Here is a 17,606-nt window from a genome sequence, read left to right on the forward strand (position 1 = left end):
AACCAATGACATCACAACTCTTGTCCATCTGATCAAGAATTTCCCACAGGGACACTCTGGTGTCTCCTCCAAGGCCCAAAGCATCAAAACTCCCAAGGGAAATCATCCCCCTTGTGCCCTGCGCCTCCTTGGGTGAGTTCCAGAGCAAACAATCAAGGCAGTGGCCTGAAATGTTTTCCCAGCTGGGCCATAACACTTCTCTGATGGATGCACATTGTCCCTGGGGAAAGAGATGTGCAGAACCCTTCACTAATGCCCTGGAATGTCAAACAGGAATCACAGCCTTGGACAGCTCTCAGGAACCACTTCACTGTGGATTTTCCTTCCTGGAAGCCCAAGATGTCTGAATGTGCTCCTGGTGCCTCAGGGCCTGGGTAAACAGGGCTTGTCAGAGAGGCTGGCAGGGCACCAACACCCCTCCTCCTCACAGGGCACCTCTGTTACCCCAATTAGCTCCGAGTGGCTGCCTGGGGACAGGTGCCCACTTCCCCATGTGCCTGGGATGGGCACATCCTGCTCAGGGCCAGTGCTGGCCTGGGCCCAGAGCCAGGGCCATGACCCAGGTGCTCTGGGAGGGCTCGGTGGCTGCAGGTGTGACAGGATGAGGGGCAGGGCAGGGCATATTCCCCTCGGGACAGTGCTGTGGGCATGGAGCTTGGTGGGGTTTGGCATCTGCAGGGAAAGGGCTATCGGGTTGTGTGGATGTGGGAATTGTCACTCGTGAGGCATTCCCCAGGCCTCAGCCTTGTCTGCAGGTGCTCAGCATTGCCCAGTGCTCCCCAGTGTCTGCAGTGACTGAGATGCCAATCAGCCACCTGATCCCATGTCCCTTGTTCCCCTTGTTCTCCCACATGTTGGGTTTGGGGCCGGGCTCAGCTCTGGGGTGTCCCCCAGGGAAAGCTCTGGGAGGGGAGGGGCAGCAGGAGATGGGGGATCTGGCACTGGGGGCTGTTGGAGGATGGATTGTGTTGGACTGGGGGCTGTCCCCACAGGGTCCCCAGGTGCCTTTGGCTCCCTGCCTGCCCCCCTTGGCCCCCCAGGTGCCTGGGCCCTTCCAGGGGCAGCTGCCCCATGCAGGAAGCTGGAGGGATGCCGGGCAAGGGGGCTGGATCCGTGCCACAGGTGGGGTGGGGTGGACTCTGTGCCAGGGCTGGGCTTGTGGCCAGGGCTGGGGGCTGTGCCAGGCCGGGCTTTGGCCTGGGGGCTGGCAGGGAGGGTGCAGGGAGGAGTCCCGGCAGGGATAAAGGTGCTCCTCACCTGCTGCAGCCTCAGGCAGCGCTGCCCAGAGCGAGAGGAAGATGAAGGTGGCTGTGCTCAGCGTGGCCCTGCTCTTCTCCATCCTGCTGTGCCCCCCGGCACAGGCCAAGGTGAGGCACCAGCCAAACGCTGTCCCCACATCCTGCCCTTTCTGGCCTCCCTTCCCACTCTTTTGGTCTCTCCTCTGTGTCCCATTCAGGGTCCCCAAACTCCCTCCCACTGACCAGTCCTGAGGCCTTTCCTTCCATGTCCCCCCTCAATCCTTTGCCTTTCTTCCTGGCCACTGCAGCAGGGTCCTCCTATAGAATTCCCTGACTCGCTCCCCATACTCCAATGATCTCCCAGTCCCGTTGGTTTTGTCCCCACCTGTCCTCGTTCTTCTGTCCCTGCCAAGTCCCTCCCTTGCCCTCCCATGTCCCTACACCTCAATTCCTTTTTCCTCCCCTGTACCTCACACCCTGCTCCTTCCACAGCCCCAGCCCTGTCCCCTGGGCCCTCAAGTGACCCCAGATCAGTGTCTTTGGGTCTCCCCCCACCTCAAACAGATCTCCTTGGAGGCCCTGAATTCCCATCCCTCTGCCTGCGCCCTGCTCCCTGCACCCGTGTGCCCCCCAGCCCCACAAGGTCCAGTCCAGACCCAGCCTTTGTTCTCCTTTCCAGGCACTCCTGGAAGGAACCCAAGATGATCTGCGGGAGGTGAGTGGGCTGCTGGCATGGGAGGGCATCCCCTCAGGGCATTGGGGGGCAGGGGTGTCCCCCCATCCCTTGCTGGCACCGGGGACATCCCAGTGACCAGCGAGGTCTCCTGGTCTCTCTGCAGTTGGATTTAGACAATGTCGCGGTCCTGGAGACGCCTCTGGTGGGTACCACGAGTTCTGCTGCTGTCAGAGCCTCCCCTTGCCTGGCCACCACAGCCCAGGCCATCCCAGTCTGTCCCAGCAGAGCCCAGTGCACCCCTCCTGACAGCCCAGACAATGCCCTGGCCCAGGGCTGCTCCCCAGGGAAGCCTTTGCCCAGGGCCCTGCTGCATTCCCATCCCTGTCAGCCCAGGAGCCCCTGGATGAGCCAGGACGCAGCCCCTGCCCCAGCTGTGCCTCTTGGCCAGGAGCCCAGTGCTTCTGGGCAGCAGCACAGCAGCTCCTGCAGCCCATTGCTCCCACAGCCCCTTCCCCAAGGCGCCCCTGCTCTCCCCTGCCTCCCAGTGCAGCCCAGTGCCCCCAGTGTGTCTCTAATGCTGCCTTTGTCCCCAGCCCCCTGTGGCTGAAAAGCTGGTGGCTGTTCTGCGGCAGAAGCGCCTGGCTGCCGCTCTCCATGGATAGGTGAGCAGCACTTGGTGCTCCCCTGACCCCCACGTGATGTTGGGAGGTTCATGGGGGACCCTGGGGTGTTCTGGGTGGGCAGAGTTTGGGGCCAGCAGAGGGACAGAAAGGAGCTTTCACTGATCTGTTTCCCAAGGTGGCTGCATAGAGCAGCCCCAAGTCTTTCCTTGCACTTGGGGAGCTCTGGGAACCCCACAGTCCCCCTGGGGGCAGGGAGGTTCTCAGGCCAGTTTTGGAGCATCCCAGGGCTTAGGGGGTTTGGGGACGCTGTGGATCTGAGGGGCCAAATCCTGTCCTGGGTTTATCCAGAACCTCAATTCTTTTCACCCTCATGAAAGAGAGGTGGGCACGAGGCCCCTCTCCTGTCCCAGGGGACCCAGGGGATCACATTTTGGGCTCTGTCTTTTAGCACTGGAACGCTTGGTGAAAATCATGTCCTGTCCCCCTCCAGTGGCATGAGGAGATGATCACCTCTGGAGAAATCACCTGATCCCCTGTGAGCCCTGGGCCTTTTTCCTCAAATGAGTAATAAACCCTTTCAGCAAAGCTACACTCTGTGTCTGTGTGTCTGTGTCCGTGTGTGTGTTCCAAAGGAAATGTCTCTGAATCTCAAAGAGGTTTCCCCCAGAGGTGTTGTCTTGTCCCTGTGTCCATCTGCACATCCTGTCGCTCTGTCACTGTCACCTCCACACATCTCTGCCCCACTGGCACCTCCCAGGTTGGCGCTGAACTCCTCCCTCCTGCTCCCCACCGCCAGCAATGACCACGGCAGGGAGCTCAGAGCAGGAGCACCCAGGCCAGGGATGGAGAAGGAGCATCTGGCAGAGGCGGGAAGAATCCCCCATTCCAGGGGCTGTGGGGTGCATGGGGGGCAGCTGTGTCCCCTGCCAGCCCCAGGGCTGCAAACCAGGGAGGAGATGTCTCAGCTGCCTCAGCTGAATCGCTTCCCTCAGCCCTTGGCCCACCAAGTCTCCTGCTGCAGCACAACCTCTGCAGGAGATTTTCTACCAGGAAGACAAAAGAAAGGAATTGTTTCTGCCCTCTCCCTCATGCCTCCCCTTGCACTGATTTTCTTGTCATCTGTTAGCAAAACCAACCAAAAAGCATCTGCACTGAGGTGTTTCTGAGGGTCAGTTCCTAAATGGGGCCAAAGGAAGGTTTTCTGCCAGGGCAAAAGTGAGAAATGTGGGATTTGGGCAGATAGTTGAAAACATGACAATTTCTAAACACTGGAAATCCAGAGGCTACAAAAACAGAGTTTGCAGTTTGAACAGTCCATTTTCCTCCCTCTTCCCACTGCTCATTTGTCCAATCCCAACTCCAGAGGAGCAAATTCTGGAAAGCAGACCTGCAGGGAGTCCTGGAGGCTTCATCCCAGAGAGAGGAATAAAGAGTGAAATCGGGAAAAGAATTCCAGTGGTTTTCTTGATCATAACGACCACAAATAGCTCTGTACTCCAAGTGCAATATCCAGGTGATGAGGCACGTTGCTCGTTTGTAACTCCAAACCGCAGCACTTTGGAAATTTCTTCTTGGACTAGAAGAAAGCACAGGCCAGTAACTGACCCAGTTTGGTTCCTAAATCAGAAATCATGAAACTTCTCCCAAGCTGTGTTTCCCTGCAGTAAAGAAGGCAATTTGATTGCTGTTGCCCTCAGTATCTCCTGAGTTCATGACTTCAGATGGACTGGGACTGTCCCGGCACGCCAGAAGCGACCACAATGAGCAGGATCAAACCCCCAGGTCACCATTAAATGTTCTCCATCCGCGCCTTCCAGAGCCCAGCAGCAATTCCTGCTGCTGCCCCTGCTCTGGGTCAGCCTGATGGGATCGCTCTGGTGTGCGGGGCCGGCTCCTGCAGGACACAGCGCTCGGAGCCGCTCTGTGTCCCGCAGCTTCGGCATCTCTGGCGCTGCTCCACGGCTGTGGAGCCTGTGCCACCAATGTGCCACCAATGTGCCTCTAATGTGCCTCCAATGTGCCACCAATGTGCCACCAATGTGCCAGCAATGTGCCACCAACATGCCACCAATATGCCACCTATGTGCTACCACTGTGCCACCAACGTGGCATCAACATGCCACCAACGTGCCTCCAATGTGCCACCAATGTGCCAGCAACGTGCTACCAAAGTGCCTCCAATGTGCCACCAATGTGCCACTAACGTTCCACCAACGTGCCACCAACATGCCACCAACGTGCCACCAATGTGCCACCTATGTGCTACCACGGTCCCACCAACGTGCCTCCAATGTGCCACCAACATGCCACCAACGTGCCACCAATATGCCACCAATGTGCCACCAACGTGCCACCAACATGCCACCAAAATGCCTCCAATGTGCCACCAATGTGCCACCACTGTTCATGGCTGTGGTTCCTGTGCCACCACTGTTCCACCTTTTCCATGGTTACTCCACTGCTGCTCAAAAGCTGCTCCACTGCTGCTCTGGGGATGCTCCCGCACAGTTCCCCTGCTTGTCCAACATCGCTCCAACACTGCTCCAGCACTGCTCATCTCCTGCTCTTCCAGAGTTCCGTCTCTGCTCCTCCCCTGCTCCCCTGTTGTTCCACAGCTGCTGCTTCTGTTCAAGTGCTGCTGCCAGGGCTGTGCTGTCACAGAGAGGGGAACGTTCGGGCAGCAACCACTGTGGTGTCACAGAGACCAGGACAACGGGACTGCCACAGCTGTGCTGTCACAGAGAGATGAACACTGGGACTGCCACAGCTGTGCTGTCACAGAGAGGGGAACGCTGGGGATGCCAGGACGGTGGTGTCACAGAGAGGGGAACACAGCGGCTGCCACAGCTGTGCCGTCACAGAGACCAGGACAATGGGACTGCCACAGCTGTGCTGTCACAGAGAGGGGAACACAGCGGCTGCCACAGCTGTGCCGTCACAGAGACCAGGACAATGGGACTGCCACAGCTGTGCTGTCACAGCGGCTGCCAGGGCTGAGGGGTCACAGAGAGGGGAATGTTGGGGCTGGCCCTGCAATGCTGTCATAGACAGGAGAACACTGGGGGTGCCACCTCTGTGGTGTCACAGACAGGGGAACACAGGGGTTGCAATCGCTTTGGTGTCATAGACAAGGGAACATTGGTTTTGCCACCGCTGTCATGTCACAGAGAGGGGAACACTGCGGTTGCAACCACTGTGGTGTCACTGACAGGGGAACACTGGGGCTGCAAATGTTGAGGTGTCACAGAGAGGGGAATGTTGCAACTGCCACTGTGCTGCTGTCATAGAGAGTAGAACTTTAGACAGCCACCCCTAGAGTGACAGAGAGAGGGGAACTTTGGGGCTTCCACTGCTGCAGTGCCACAGAGGGGGGGACACTGGGGCTGCCATAGCAATGGTGTCACTGAGAGAACTTCTGGGCTGCCACAGCTGCAGTGTCACAAGGAGGGAAAGTTGAGGTTGTGACCGCTGTGGTGTCACAGACAGTGGGACACTGGGGCTGCCATTGCTGTGGTGTCACAGAGAGGGGAACGTTGGGGCTGCACTGCTGCAGTGTCACAGAGATTGGAACGCTGGGGCTGCCACCACTGTTTCCTCATAGAGAAGGGAATCTTAGGTTTGCCACTGTGTTGGTGTCAGACAGAGGGGAACGCTGGGGCTGCCACCTCTGGTGTCACAGAGAGGGAGATTAGGGTGTCACAGCTGTGGTGTCACAGAGAGGGCAACGTTGGGGCTGTCACTGCTGTGGTGTCACAGAAAAGGGACTTAGGGCTGCCATAGCTGCAGTGACACACAGAGGGGAAGGTCAGGATTGCCACCACTGTGGTGTCACACAGAGGGGAAGATCAGGATTGCCACCACTGTGGTATCACACAGAGGGAAATGTTGGTGCTGCTATTGCTCTGGTGTGACAGAGAAGGGAACGTTGGAGCAGCCATTGCTGTGGGGTCATAAAGAGTGGAATTTTGGGGCTGCCACCCTTGTGGTGTCACAGAGAAGGGGACATGGTACTGCCACACCTGTAGTGTCACAGAGAGGGGAACATTGTAGCTGCCACTGCTGTGGTGTCACAGAGAGGGGAACACTGCCAAACCTCCCCTGGTGCTGTGCCCACTCCAGTGCTGCTCCTCTGTGACACTGCAAGGGCCTCCTGGGGACACTGTGACACTGCATGGCCTTCTGGGGACATGGTGACACTGCAGGGACTCATGGGATCACAGGGGCTCTGTGACACTCTGGGTTCTTGTAGAATGGAACCAAGAGGAGACTGCCAACCTGTGGGGCTTCATGGAACCATCCACTGTGATCCCTCAGGGCCTCATGGATCCCAGGAACCATTGTGACACTGCAGGACTAAATGGAGCCAAGGGGACATTGTGACATTGTGGAGTTCATGGAACTGAGGGGATGCTGTGACACTCTGGTGCCTAAAGATGCTCAGGGACCATTGTGACCCTGTGGCTTGTGGAAACAAGGGGACACTGTGACACTGGGGGCTCTCAGGGAATCCAGAGGCCCTTGTGACACAGCGCGGCCGGTTGGAACCAAGGATCCATTGGGATACCTCAGGGCCTTGTGGTGTCCAGGGGTCCTTGTGACATTGTGGGGCCTCTTGGAGCCAAAGGGGCCCTGGGATTCTGTGGGGCCTCATGGAGCCAAAGGGGCCCTGGGATTCTCTGGGGCCTCTTGGAGCCAAAGGGGCCCTGGGATTCTCTGGGGCCTCATGGAGCCAAAGGGGCCCTGGGATTCTCTGGGGCCTCTTGGAGCCAAAGGGGCCCTGGTGACACGGTGGCCACTCGCAGATGTCTGCAGCCAGCCCTGTCTCCTGGCCCGTGCCAGGAGTGGCCACTCCCTGCCTGCCCTTGGGGCCGGTTTGGCTGGTGGTACAAGCAGGGCTGCTTGTCTCCCAGAAGCAGCAAGCTGCTCTGTGCAGCTACTGATGTTGTCCCGAGATGAGGAATCCAGAGCCAAGCAAAGAGAGGGATCACTTCTGCATGCTCCCAACAGGTTTTACTCTCCAAGAGGGTGCAGGGACAAGTGACAGCAAATGCAGGGTTACAACAGCTTCAGTACGGGGTGGGAACATGGGGAGGATACAAACAAGGACCAATGGCAGAAACCTGGGGAGGAGCACAGGGCAGGGCACACATTATGGCAACCAGTGGGCAACAACAGGGGAGGAGAGTGGACTGAGCACACCAATGGGTATTCGAGGGATACAAGATGGACCCAGAAGTTTCTAGAGAGAAAGGTGGGGTTTCTGTAATGGACAAGGGAGGCGGGCAGGGTTTCCCTGAGTGGCAGGGAAGGATCTGGAATTAGCAGGAGGTCTTGAGGTAGATGGACAGGGGGATGGGAAGGTACATCCCCAGGGCAAACCAACATGCATGGGAGACAACTGGAGCAAACTACTTTTGCTTATAACACCACAGTTTCAGAACAAAGGAACTTACTGCCACACCCTGGGATTCTGTGGGGCCTCCTGGAACCAAGGGCACTCAGAGACACTGGGGGGGGCTCCTGGTTCTCAGTCTCTTCTGACACTGGTGTCCATCTACAAAGACACAAAACTGGGCAGCCTGAGCCTGTTGATCCAGAATATTCCCATCTCCACGGGAGGACGTTCCTGCCATCTGTGCTGCTGTGTGTTTCCTCCGCTCTCTGGGGGAATTGAATCCTGCAAGAGACACTGACCCCTCTGGTAGCTGACACCACAGGGCCTCCTGTGGGGTGGGAGCAGAGACATCTTTTGCTCCATCCTGCTGCTCAGAGCCCATCCAACCAGGAATATTTCCAAAGATGGAGCATCCACCAGGTGTCCAGGAAACCTATGCCAGTGTTTCACCGCCACAGCATCAAATATTTCCTCCTTATCTCCAGTCTGAACTTATTCTCTTCTGCTTTAAAACCATTTCCCCTTCTCCAATTGAGACAGGCCTACTAAAACATTTCTCCCCACATTTCCTGTGAGGTTCCTTGAAGTGCTGCAAGGTCACAATGGGGTCTCCCCACAGCCTTTTCTGCTCTAGGCTGAACCACCCCAGTGCCCCCAGCCTGTCTCTGTCACAGAGGTGCTCCAACACTTTGGAGCATCTCAGCCTCCTCTGGAGCTGCTCCATGAAGTCTGAGCCTTTCCTGTGCCGAGGACCCTGATGTAAATTGTTTGTGCAAAAGCACCGGTCAGTCAAAGAGGGGAAATAGCTCATTGCTGAAATGCTGCTGAGAGCTGGAGGGAGAGATTCTGCACAGCTCATGCACAGCCCCGAGGGCGGCAGGGACATTCCCATGGGGTCCCTGAGGCTGCAGGGCCAATCTGCCCACACTGGGAGCCTCTGGGCACGTCCAGCTCCTTCTGCCCGGGCTGTTGGCATGTGGTAGGTGGCTGTCCAGCACCACCCCCGACTGGCACTGATCTCCAAGGAGGTCTGGATCTCTCCTTGGCCATTATTCTGCAATTAGAACCCTGCGGACACATCCTCAATTCCATTCCAAGGTGTCCTTAGCAACCCAATGACATCGCAGCTCTTGTCCATCTGGTCAAGAATTTCCCACAGGGACACTCTGGTCTCTCAGCCCTGGGGCACTCCACAGAAAAATCTTCCGGGGCCCTGCACCTCCTTGGGTGAGTTCCAGAGCAAACAATCAAGGCAGTGGCCTGAAATGTTTTCCCAGCTGGGCCATAACACTTCACTGATGGATGCACAATGTCCCTGGGGAAAAAGATGTGCAGAACCCTTCACTAATGCCCTGGAATGTCCAACAGGAATCACAGCCATGGACAGCTCTCAGGAACCACTTCACTGTGGATTTTCCTTCCTGGAAGCCCAAGATGTCTGAATGTGCTCCTGGTGCCTCAGGGCCTGGGTAAACAGGGCTTGTCAGAGAGGCTGGCAGGGCACCAACACCCCTCCTCCTCTCAGGGCACCTCTGTTACCCCAATTAGCTCTGAGTGGCTGCCTGGGGACAGGTGCCCACTTCCCCATGTCCCATGCAGCCCCTGCCCCAGCTGTGCCTCTTGGCCAGGAGCCCAGTGCTTCTGGGCAGCAGCACAGCAGCTCCTGCAGCCCATTGCTCCCACAGCCCCTTCCCCAAGGCGCCCCTGCTCTCCCCTGCCTCCCAGTGCAGCCCAGTGCCCCCAGTGTGTCTCTAACGCTGCCTTTGTCCCCAGCCCCCTGTGGCTGAAGAGCTGCAGGCTCTCCTGCGGCAGAAGCGCCTGGCTGCCTCTCTGGATGCCTAGGTGAGCCGTGCCTGCAGGGACAGGGCTGGGGACAAAGCCCAGCCATGGCCCAGTGGGCTCCAGGGGTCACCTTCTGGGCTTTGTCTTTTAGGCTGGCAAGGACCAGTGTCCTTTTTCCTCTCCAGTGGCATGAGGAGATGATCCTCCCTGCAGGAACCCCCTGACCCCTTTGAGCCCTGGGCCATTTCCCCTGAAGAATAATCAATCAATAGTCAATAAACCCTTTGAACAAAGCTTTGCTCTGTGTCCGTGTGTGTGTCCGTGGGTCTGGATTTCCTCCTTTCCAGTGGTCTGGGGAAGTCAGGCCAGGTCTGGGCTCTGCTGCCTTGACACAGTCTGTGCTTTCCCCCAGACAAATGGTGTGTTGGGAGTTGTGCAGAGTCCAGGGGGAGTGGGTTGAGTGGAGGGGGGGCTGTGCAGGTGGAGAAAGGCTGTGGTTCACTGTGAGAGAAGTCGGCATGGCCTGGGTTTTAAAGAAAATGATATATTAAAAAAAAAGCTTTCTTTTAAAACTTTTTCTCCCTGTGAGAAATGACTGTTCATGTCTCAAAATTTTGAAAGGTCTATTAAAAGCTTAACCAAACTTCCAACAAAAGGACTAAATAAGGAAAAAGTGACAGTGCTGGGAGGCTCCCCCACTTTGTGGCTGGTAACCACGTGGCTGGCTCATCCACACAATGGCTGCTCTCCCTTTTATATCCTTGCTGTTGCAACAGGCAGCCCTAGCTCCTCCCAAAGGCTGTCTCTTGACTCTTGGTCGCTGTCCATTGGTGCAGACTGCTTTCCTGGAACTGGATTGGAGCTCAGCTGTTGCTAAGCCGTGCCTCTTAGGAACAATCTGCCCCTCCCCAAATGCCCGCACTACCAAGATCATCCCGGGATAACAATGCTGGGTGGGGGGGACACATTGCAGTAACAGAACTCTACATCTGTACAACTTCTCTTAACATACTGATCATGTTCACCCTTTAACTGGGAGAGCCAACCATCTCATTACTCATCTCTAACACTGGGGCATTCACATTCTCTGAAAAAATCCCTCCGCCCAGGATTTTTCTCCTGGGAAGCTAAGAAGCCTCAGAGGAAAAGGAAAACAATGCTTATCTCATTTGCTTCTCCTGTGTTGGGCTCATGTGCAGAATGTGTTTGGAGATGGTTTACTCACAGGTGATTGATTGGTCACTCAAACCCCTGGTGTGTAAGTGCAGGAAAAGTTGTTTGTGAGAGATAGTTTTCATTTTTCTATCAAAGAGTGAAAAAACAGTTTATGTGGGTGGCTAGTGTTTATCACAGTCCTAGAGCTCTTTCTCAGGAAAAACAAGTTGTTTTTCACTGCTGCACAACTCTGTTCTCACAAAGAGTTGTCAGCTTTCTCATGGCTTCTGTCATCTCAGGTCCGGATTCAGTTTGTCGGCCTTTGGCTGCTGTTTCACCACCACAGAAAACATCATTCCGGTCCTAAAAAATAAAAGCAGCTGAGACGCAGATCATTGTATTCTAGAAGGTAAAAAGGGATGCAGGTGCCCGGAGGCCCAGCAGAGAAATGGCAGTATTGGAAATGTGAGAAGCAAAGTTTTATCCATAGAGGCAGTGCTTGACCTCAAGGAAGACCTTTCCTACCAATCAAGACTTCCTTAGGGAACACCCTGCTTCAATATCAATTAGAAAATAATGTTATATTGCTTCTTATGAAAAGAAAATTAAGGAGAGAAAATCTTGAAAATAGGGGAAAAAATCATTTGAGGTAATTGCTCATTGAAATATTTTTCATTAATCCCACTCCTGACAAAATTAATTCTTGAAGATAATTCTGGTTGAGGTGCAGGTCCTTTGGGCTTTGTGCACTCTGAGGAGCCCCATGAGAGATTTGGTGGCAACTCCATGAGCCTCAGTTCCTAAAAGTGGACGTCACAAATGTCGTAGGAAAGGAAATGCAAAGCAAAGGCAGAACACACCTTCCAGGGCCCAAGATAATGTTCTCCTCCCCACTGGATTTTTGCCCTGGTCAGATGGGACTGTCCAAGGGTGAGGGAGACTTCCTGAGCAATCCTTTGCTCTCCGGGCACTGATCAGCTTGATGCCTGGAGAGGCTCCCTGGAACAGAGGCTGGGCAGAGTTAAAGGAATAAAGTAGGGATTTATTACAAGGCCTTCAAAGGATTCCCCTTGAGCAGGACAAGAGCCCAGCCAAGGCTAGACTCAAAATGGATGACTGGTCAGGAGTTTTCCCACTTTTATAAGGTTTGGTCCATTTAAATATTGGGGTTAAATGTCCAATTCCAGCCTCAGGTGATGCAGTCCCATCCTCCCAGTTTGCTGTCCTCAATTTGCTGTTGTTTGCCCTTTTGGGGCCTGAAGCTGCAACAGCATCTGGTTGTGGAGCTGGAAAAGGATTGTTTTGTCTGACTACAGTGTGAAGAGAACTTGCTAACACTCTGTATGAAGTCCAGAGTTACAGACTAATGCAGTACAGAATCTGGAGATATGACAGCTAAAACTGAAGGCATCAGCCTGTTCCATGTTCCCTTGGTTCCATGGGGATCCACAGCGTCACAATGGCCACTTGTTCCCATGAGGTTCCCCAGTGTCACCGTGGTGTCCTTGGACCCGCCTGGTCACAACCGACCCATGGTTCCATGAGGTTCCGCGGTGTCACCATGGTCACTGTCAGAGGCTGGATGAGATCAATGTCCTGAGACACCGTGGGATGAGCTGTCAATCAGTCACACAGTGGGGACAGTGCTAACCCAGCCCTGATTGCCTGAGCGATCAGAAATCCCACCTGGGGGCAGGCCCACAAAGGCCCGGGGGCTTAAAAACACGGAGCACAAGGTCAGCCCCTGGTATGGACTCTGCCTTCTCCTGGGGTTTGTGTCTCACCCACACTGGAACCCTAGGAAGTGATAGTCATATGCGTGTCTTTCTATAGAGCTTCTGTCTTTCTGTCTCTCTCTCTTTCTTCTCCTTCTAATGCTCTTTATATGCAACATTTTTTGGGCACCTCAGCAGCTTACGTGTTCAATGATTTCTAGGTTAAATGAGCTAAGTTAATGAAGTTACTGCTATGATAAGTGTTTTCTGTGTAATTGGATGTTGCAGTAAATCCTCTTCCAAAGTTTCTTGTGTTTTTGTACTTTGCAAGTAAAATTTTGTGTCATGTTGACCTCTTGAGAATATCTGGCTGGTGTTCCTGCTGTGCACCAAACTCAAGTAAAGGAGCCTTTGGTTACCTGCAGCATTTCAGTGTTCTGGGCTGTTACACCCCACAGGCTCACAATGGCCTCTTGTTTCCACACTGGCCCCTTGGTTCCATGGGCCCCAACAGTGCCACAATGATCCCCTTGGTTCCACAACCTCCCAGAGTGTTGTAGAGAATACATTGTTAAAGGAGTTAATAGAAAATTCCAATGATAGGTACAGATTGTTTGTTTAATGTTTTATAGTTATGTAAAGTGCCGGTGTTAGTTTTAATTGTTTTTTTAAAGGTCCTAAAATTATGTAAATCCCCTTACTGTTGGGTATTCCCCCCGCTGCTCCCACTCTCATCTAAAATGTCAAATCACCCAAGACCATAAAGAAGATGATTACATCACCTAATCAGCAAATATGAAACTCCCATAAGACTAAGCAGAAAAGGATTACATAACAAAAACCCCTAGAACAACCAACCACCATGCAAATAAAGAATCAAAATACCACCTCTAAACAAAGAGAACTTAAGACAATATCAAAGATCCTGGTCAGAACTTTTTGCCTTCATCAACCTAACCAGAGTGGGCCAAGAGCAGTATAAAGATTATGAACCTGAAACCAACAGGCGTCTACTCAGAGACTGTCGTGAGGAAAGAAGACCCAGCTCTGCTGGAGGACGGAGCTGACCTCCTGCTCCTCCACGCCGTCTGGGGAGGAGCGGTGGTGTGCGCACACCCCATGGGTGCCCTGCCTAGACTGTTTCCAGTAAAGCTGAAATCACTAAAGAGCTGCTCACGGGCCATTCATAACAGTCTGGGGGACTGGTCCAGGACAGGCCACACCCAAAGAGGACTGAGGGCCTGCGGGATATCTGGCCCTATCTGGAGCGGTCGGCAGCAGCCTAGGAGCAAAGAGTGTGGAGGAGCATGGGTAAGTAAAGGCGGTGTCAGGAGTAGGAGGCAAGCGAAAGAAGTGTGTGTGAGACGGGGCCCGGCAGCTCGGAGCCCCGAAGCAGCTGTGGGCCTCCGAGTACCGCGGTTCCGGACTCCTGCGAGGGGACCGGCCAGAAACGGAGGGAAGCAGGAGAAGCCTGAGTGAGTGAGACGCCTCCCAGGGGGATAAGGTGGGCCCCCCTCCGGGCGTGGGAGGAATAGAAATGTGAGTGGCACGCAAGGGGTCGGCCTTCCCCCTTCAGGCGTGGTAGGCGCCCTCAGGGCGTGCTGAGGGTGGCAGACGAATTGGTGAGTTGGCACGCAAACCCCGAAGGGAGCTCCGGGTGCGGGGAGGATCGGGGCAGTGTGAGTCGCGCACAATCCCTGGAGTGGGGGGACACGGGTCCCTACTGGGGTTTGGGGTGCCCCGAGTACAGCAGCAGCACTGAGTAGAGCCAAGAGGGCCCCAGTGCCCAGGCTCGGACGGCGGTGCTGGGGTTCAGTGTGCCGCGGTTCAGGTAGAAACCGTAAACCCACTGGAGGCCCCTGGGGGCATTGGGGTCACAGGGCAGGGCAGGGCTGGGCTTACAGGGCAGGGCAAGGCCCGACCTGCCCCTTCCTGCCCCACACACAAAATGTTTGGAGCCAACAATCTCCTCCAGTCTGTCACAACAGGCAGTGTTGGAGGTGAAATCCCAATTGTGGCCATGGGCATCTGGCTGAGAAGGACAGTTCTTTTCCATAAGAAGGAAAGCACAGAATTCCAAGGTTTGGAAGGCAGGTGAGAGTGTCAGTAGGCCAAGGCCAGCCAGACTTGTCAGTAATAGCAGATTTTGGATTTAGGGATTTTTGGAGGTGGAAACCCAATCTCGGCCATGGGCACCTGGAGAAGCAGGACAGTTCTTTCCCATGGAAGTGAAGCATGGAGCCTCCCCAAGTGTTTTGGAGACAGATGCGAGGTGACCATTGTGAAACCACTGCCAGCCAGATTTGTCCTGGCAATATTCCTATGGGAACAATCCCTGGACTGAAGGAAATTTGGAGGTGAAATCCCAATACTGGCCATGGGTGCCTGAAGCAGAAGGACAGTTCTTTTCCATTGGGAAGGAAAGCACAGAGCCCCAGTGTTTCAGCAGCAGATGAGAAGTAACCCTCTACATGCAAAGGTCCCTTGGACCAGTCAGGCAGCCCATGGGAGGCCAAACCAGCCAGAGCTGTTCTTTGTTCCCTTGGTTTTATGGGGCTCCAGAGTGTCACAATGGTGCCTTGGACCCATGGGGCCCTGCAGTGTCATAATGGTGACTTGATTCCATGGGTTCCAGCAGTGTCACAGTGGCCCCTTGATTACAAGAAGACCTGCAGTGTCACACTGGCCCCCAGGTTCGATGGGGTCCCACAATGTCACAGTGGCCCCCAGGTGTCATAAGGCCCCGCAGTGTCACAATGGTCCCAAGGATTCCATGAGGCCTTGCAGTGTCACAATGGTCTCCGTGGTTCCCCAGGCCCCACAATGTCGCGTGACTCCTCTGTTCCATGAGCCCTGCAATGTCACAATGGACCTTTGGACCCTGGGGCTTTGCTGTGTCACAGTGGTCTCCTCTGGCTCCACAGTGTCACAATGGACCATTGATGACAGGAGGCCACTCTGTGTCGCCCTGGAGCTTTGGTTCCATGCAGCCCTGCAGTGTCACAATGGTCTCCTTTGGTTGCCCAGTGTCACAATGCTGCACTGATGACATGAGGCCCTGCAGTGTCACAATGGACCTTTGGTTGCATGCAGCCCTGCAGTGTCACAAAGGCCTCTTGGTTTCACGAGGCCCCACAATATCACAATGGTCCTCTTGGTTCTGTGGGGACCCCCAGGGGCACAATGGTCTCCATGATTCCATGGTGCCTCTCAGTGTCACAATGGTCTCCGTGATTCCATGGTGCCTCTCAGTGTCAAAATGGCTCCTTGGTTCCATGAGGCTGTAAAGAGTCTTAATTGACTTTGCATGGTTCCATGAGGCCTTGCAATGTCACAATGAACCTTTGGTTCCATGGAGTCTTGCAGTGTCACAATGGCCCCTTGGTTCCATGACACCCCAAAGTGTCATAATGGTCTCCATGGTGCCATGAGGCCCCCTGGTGTCACAATGGACCCTTGGTTCCATGAGGCCTCTCTGTGTCACAATGATCCCTAAATTCCATGGAGCCACACAATGTCAGTACGGTCCCCTTGGTTCCATGAGGCCCAGCAATGTCACAATGGTGCCTTGGTGTCATAGGGCCCCACAGTGTCACAATGGTCCCTTGGTTCCATGGCCCTGTGCTGGTGCATTCCCCCCTGCCCTTCTCAGGCCGCCCTGCCAGCTGAGAAATGCTCCTTGGGCCTCGGCCTTGGCCAACAGCCCCTGGGCTCAGCTCCTCTGCAGCTCATCACAAACACTGTCTGCTCCAGGCACTGCTGCTGCCCAACCAGCTCCTGGTTCCTTTAGCAGCAGCCCTGGGAACTGGTTTTGTTCCCTCTTGGCACAAGATCCCTGTTCTCACCCTGCCAAAGAAAACTGTTGGTGCCCAGTGCGGCGAGGATGAGCCATTGCTGGGACTGAAGCCCCTCTCTTGGGGCCCTGCAAACAGCGCTCCAAAAGGAGCCCTTGGAGCTCTCCTGGGCCAGCGACTCCCTCTGAGCGGGGCCTCTCCCAGCCGGGAACTCTCCCGTTTGCTGCACTCGGGGATCCTGAAGAAGCACAGAGCCTGGGCCGATCCCCCCACTCCTCCAGGCTCAACCCTTTGCCCGCTGGGGAGATGCCAAAGCATCAGCAGTGAGCATTCCCTGCCCTCAGGGGAATTGCTCCCAGGTGCCTTGCACTGACTCTTTGTGGCTATGTGCACACAGGAGTGCCTGTGCTGGGGAAATGTGGCAGAAATGCTGCTCCCTTAGGGGTTGGAGTGCCTTGGATAGCTGAGTCAGTCAGTCCTGTAGGGAAGTTTAAATCACAAGGTCTAAGTGAAATTAACTGCTGCTAAGAGTTGTTCTTAGTTGCTAAGTTGTTACCTTCAATATAAGTTATCAGCTAAGTTAAATATTGTAAGGTGTTATTCCTCTGTTAAATTTGCAAAGTCATAGGTTTAAGTTATGTTAAATGCTGTTACACTCTGCTCTTTTGCAAATTTGTGAAGTTGAAAGTATCAGTATAGGTTAAGTTTGAGCTCTGTTAAACTTTTAGGCTGTATTCCTTTTATCCCTGTCCTCTCTGTCCTTTTCTCACACACACACACAGAAGGACAGTTCTCGGTTAATTTCTGGTTTGATTGCCTGGATTCTGTTTGGTTTTGTTGTTGCTTTGTTTCCCTGGTGTGCCTGAAGTGTCCAGTCAGGAGCAGAGTGACTCTTGCCAAGGAACTTTGTGCTGCTGTCCCTTAAGATTAAATCTGGTTTTCGCTGCTCCCTTGCTGGGGATTTTTTCAGCGCTCTCAAGGCCTCGTTGGTAGCAAGGTGAAGGAGCCCTGGCCCAGGCTCTGGCCCTGGGGGACACGGGGACGCTGCCAGGGGGTCCCTGTCCCCCTGTGCCACCCCCAGGGCCCCGGCCCCCCATCCCCGTGTCAGGCTCTGGGGTCGATCTCGTGGAACATCCTCTGGGGGAGGCTGTGGGGCCGGGGGCGGGGGGACCCGGGGGGACAGGGGACCCCACTGTGCACGAGCAGGGTTGGACTTCTCTGGGGGGAA

This window comes from Agelaius phoeniceus, chromosome 34, assembly GCF_051311805.1.
Source record: "Agelaius phoeniceus isolate bAgePho1 chromosome 34, bAgePho1.hap1, whole genome shotgun sequence".
In the NCBI taxonomy this organism is placed as follows: domain Eukaryota; kingdom Metazoa; phylum Chordata; class Aves; order Passeriformes; family Icteridae; genus Agelaius; species Agelaius phoeniceus.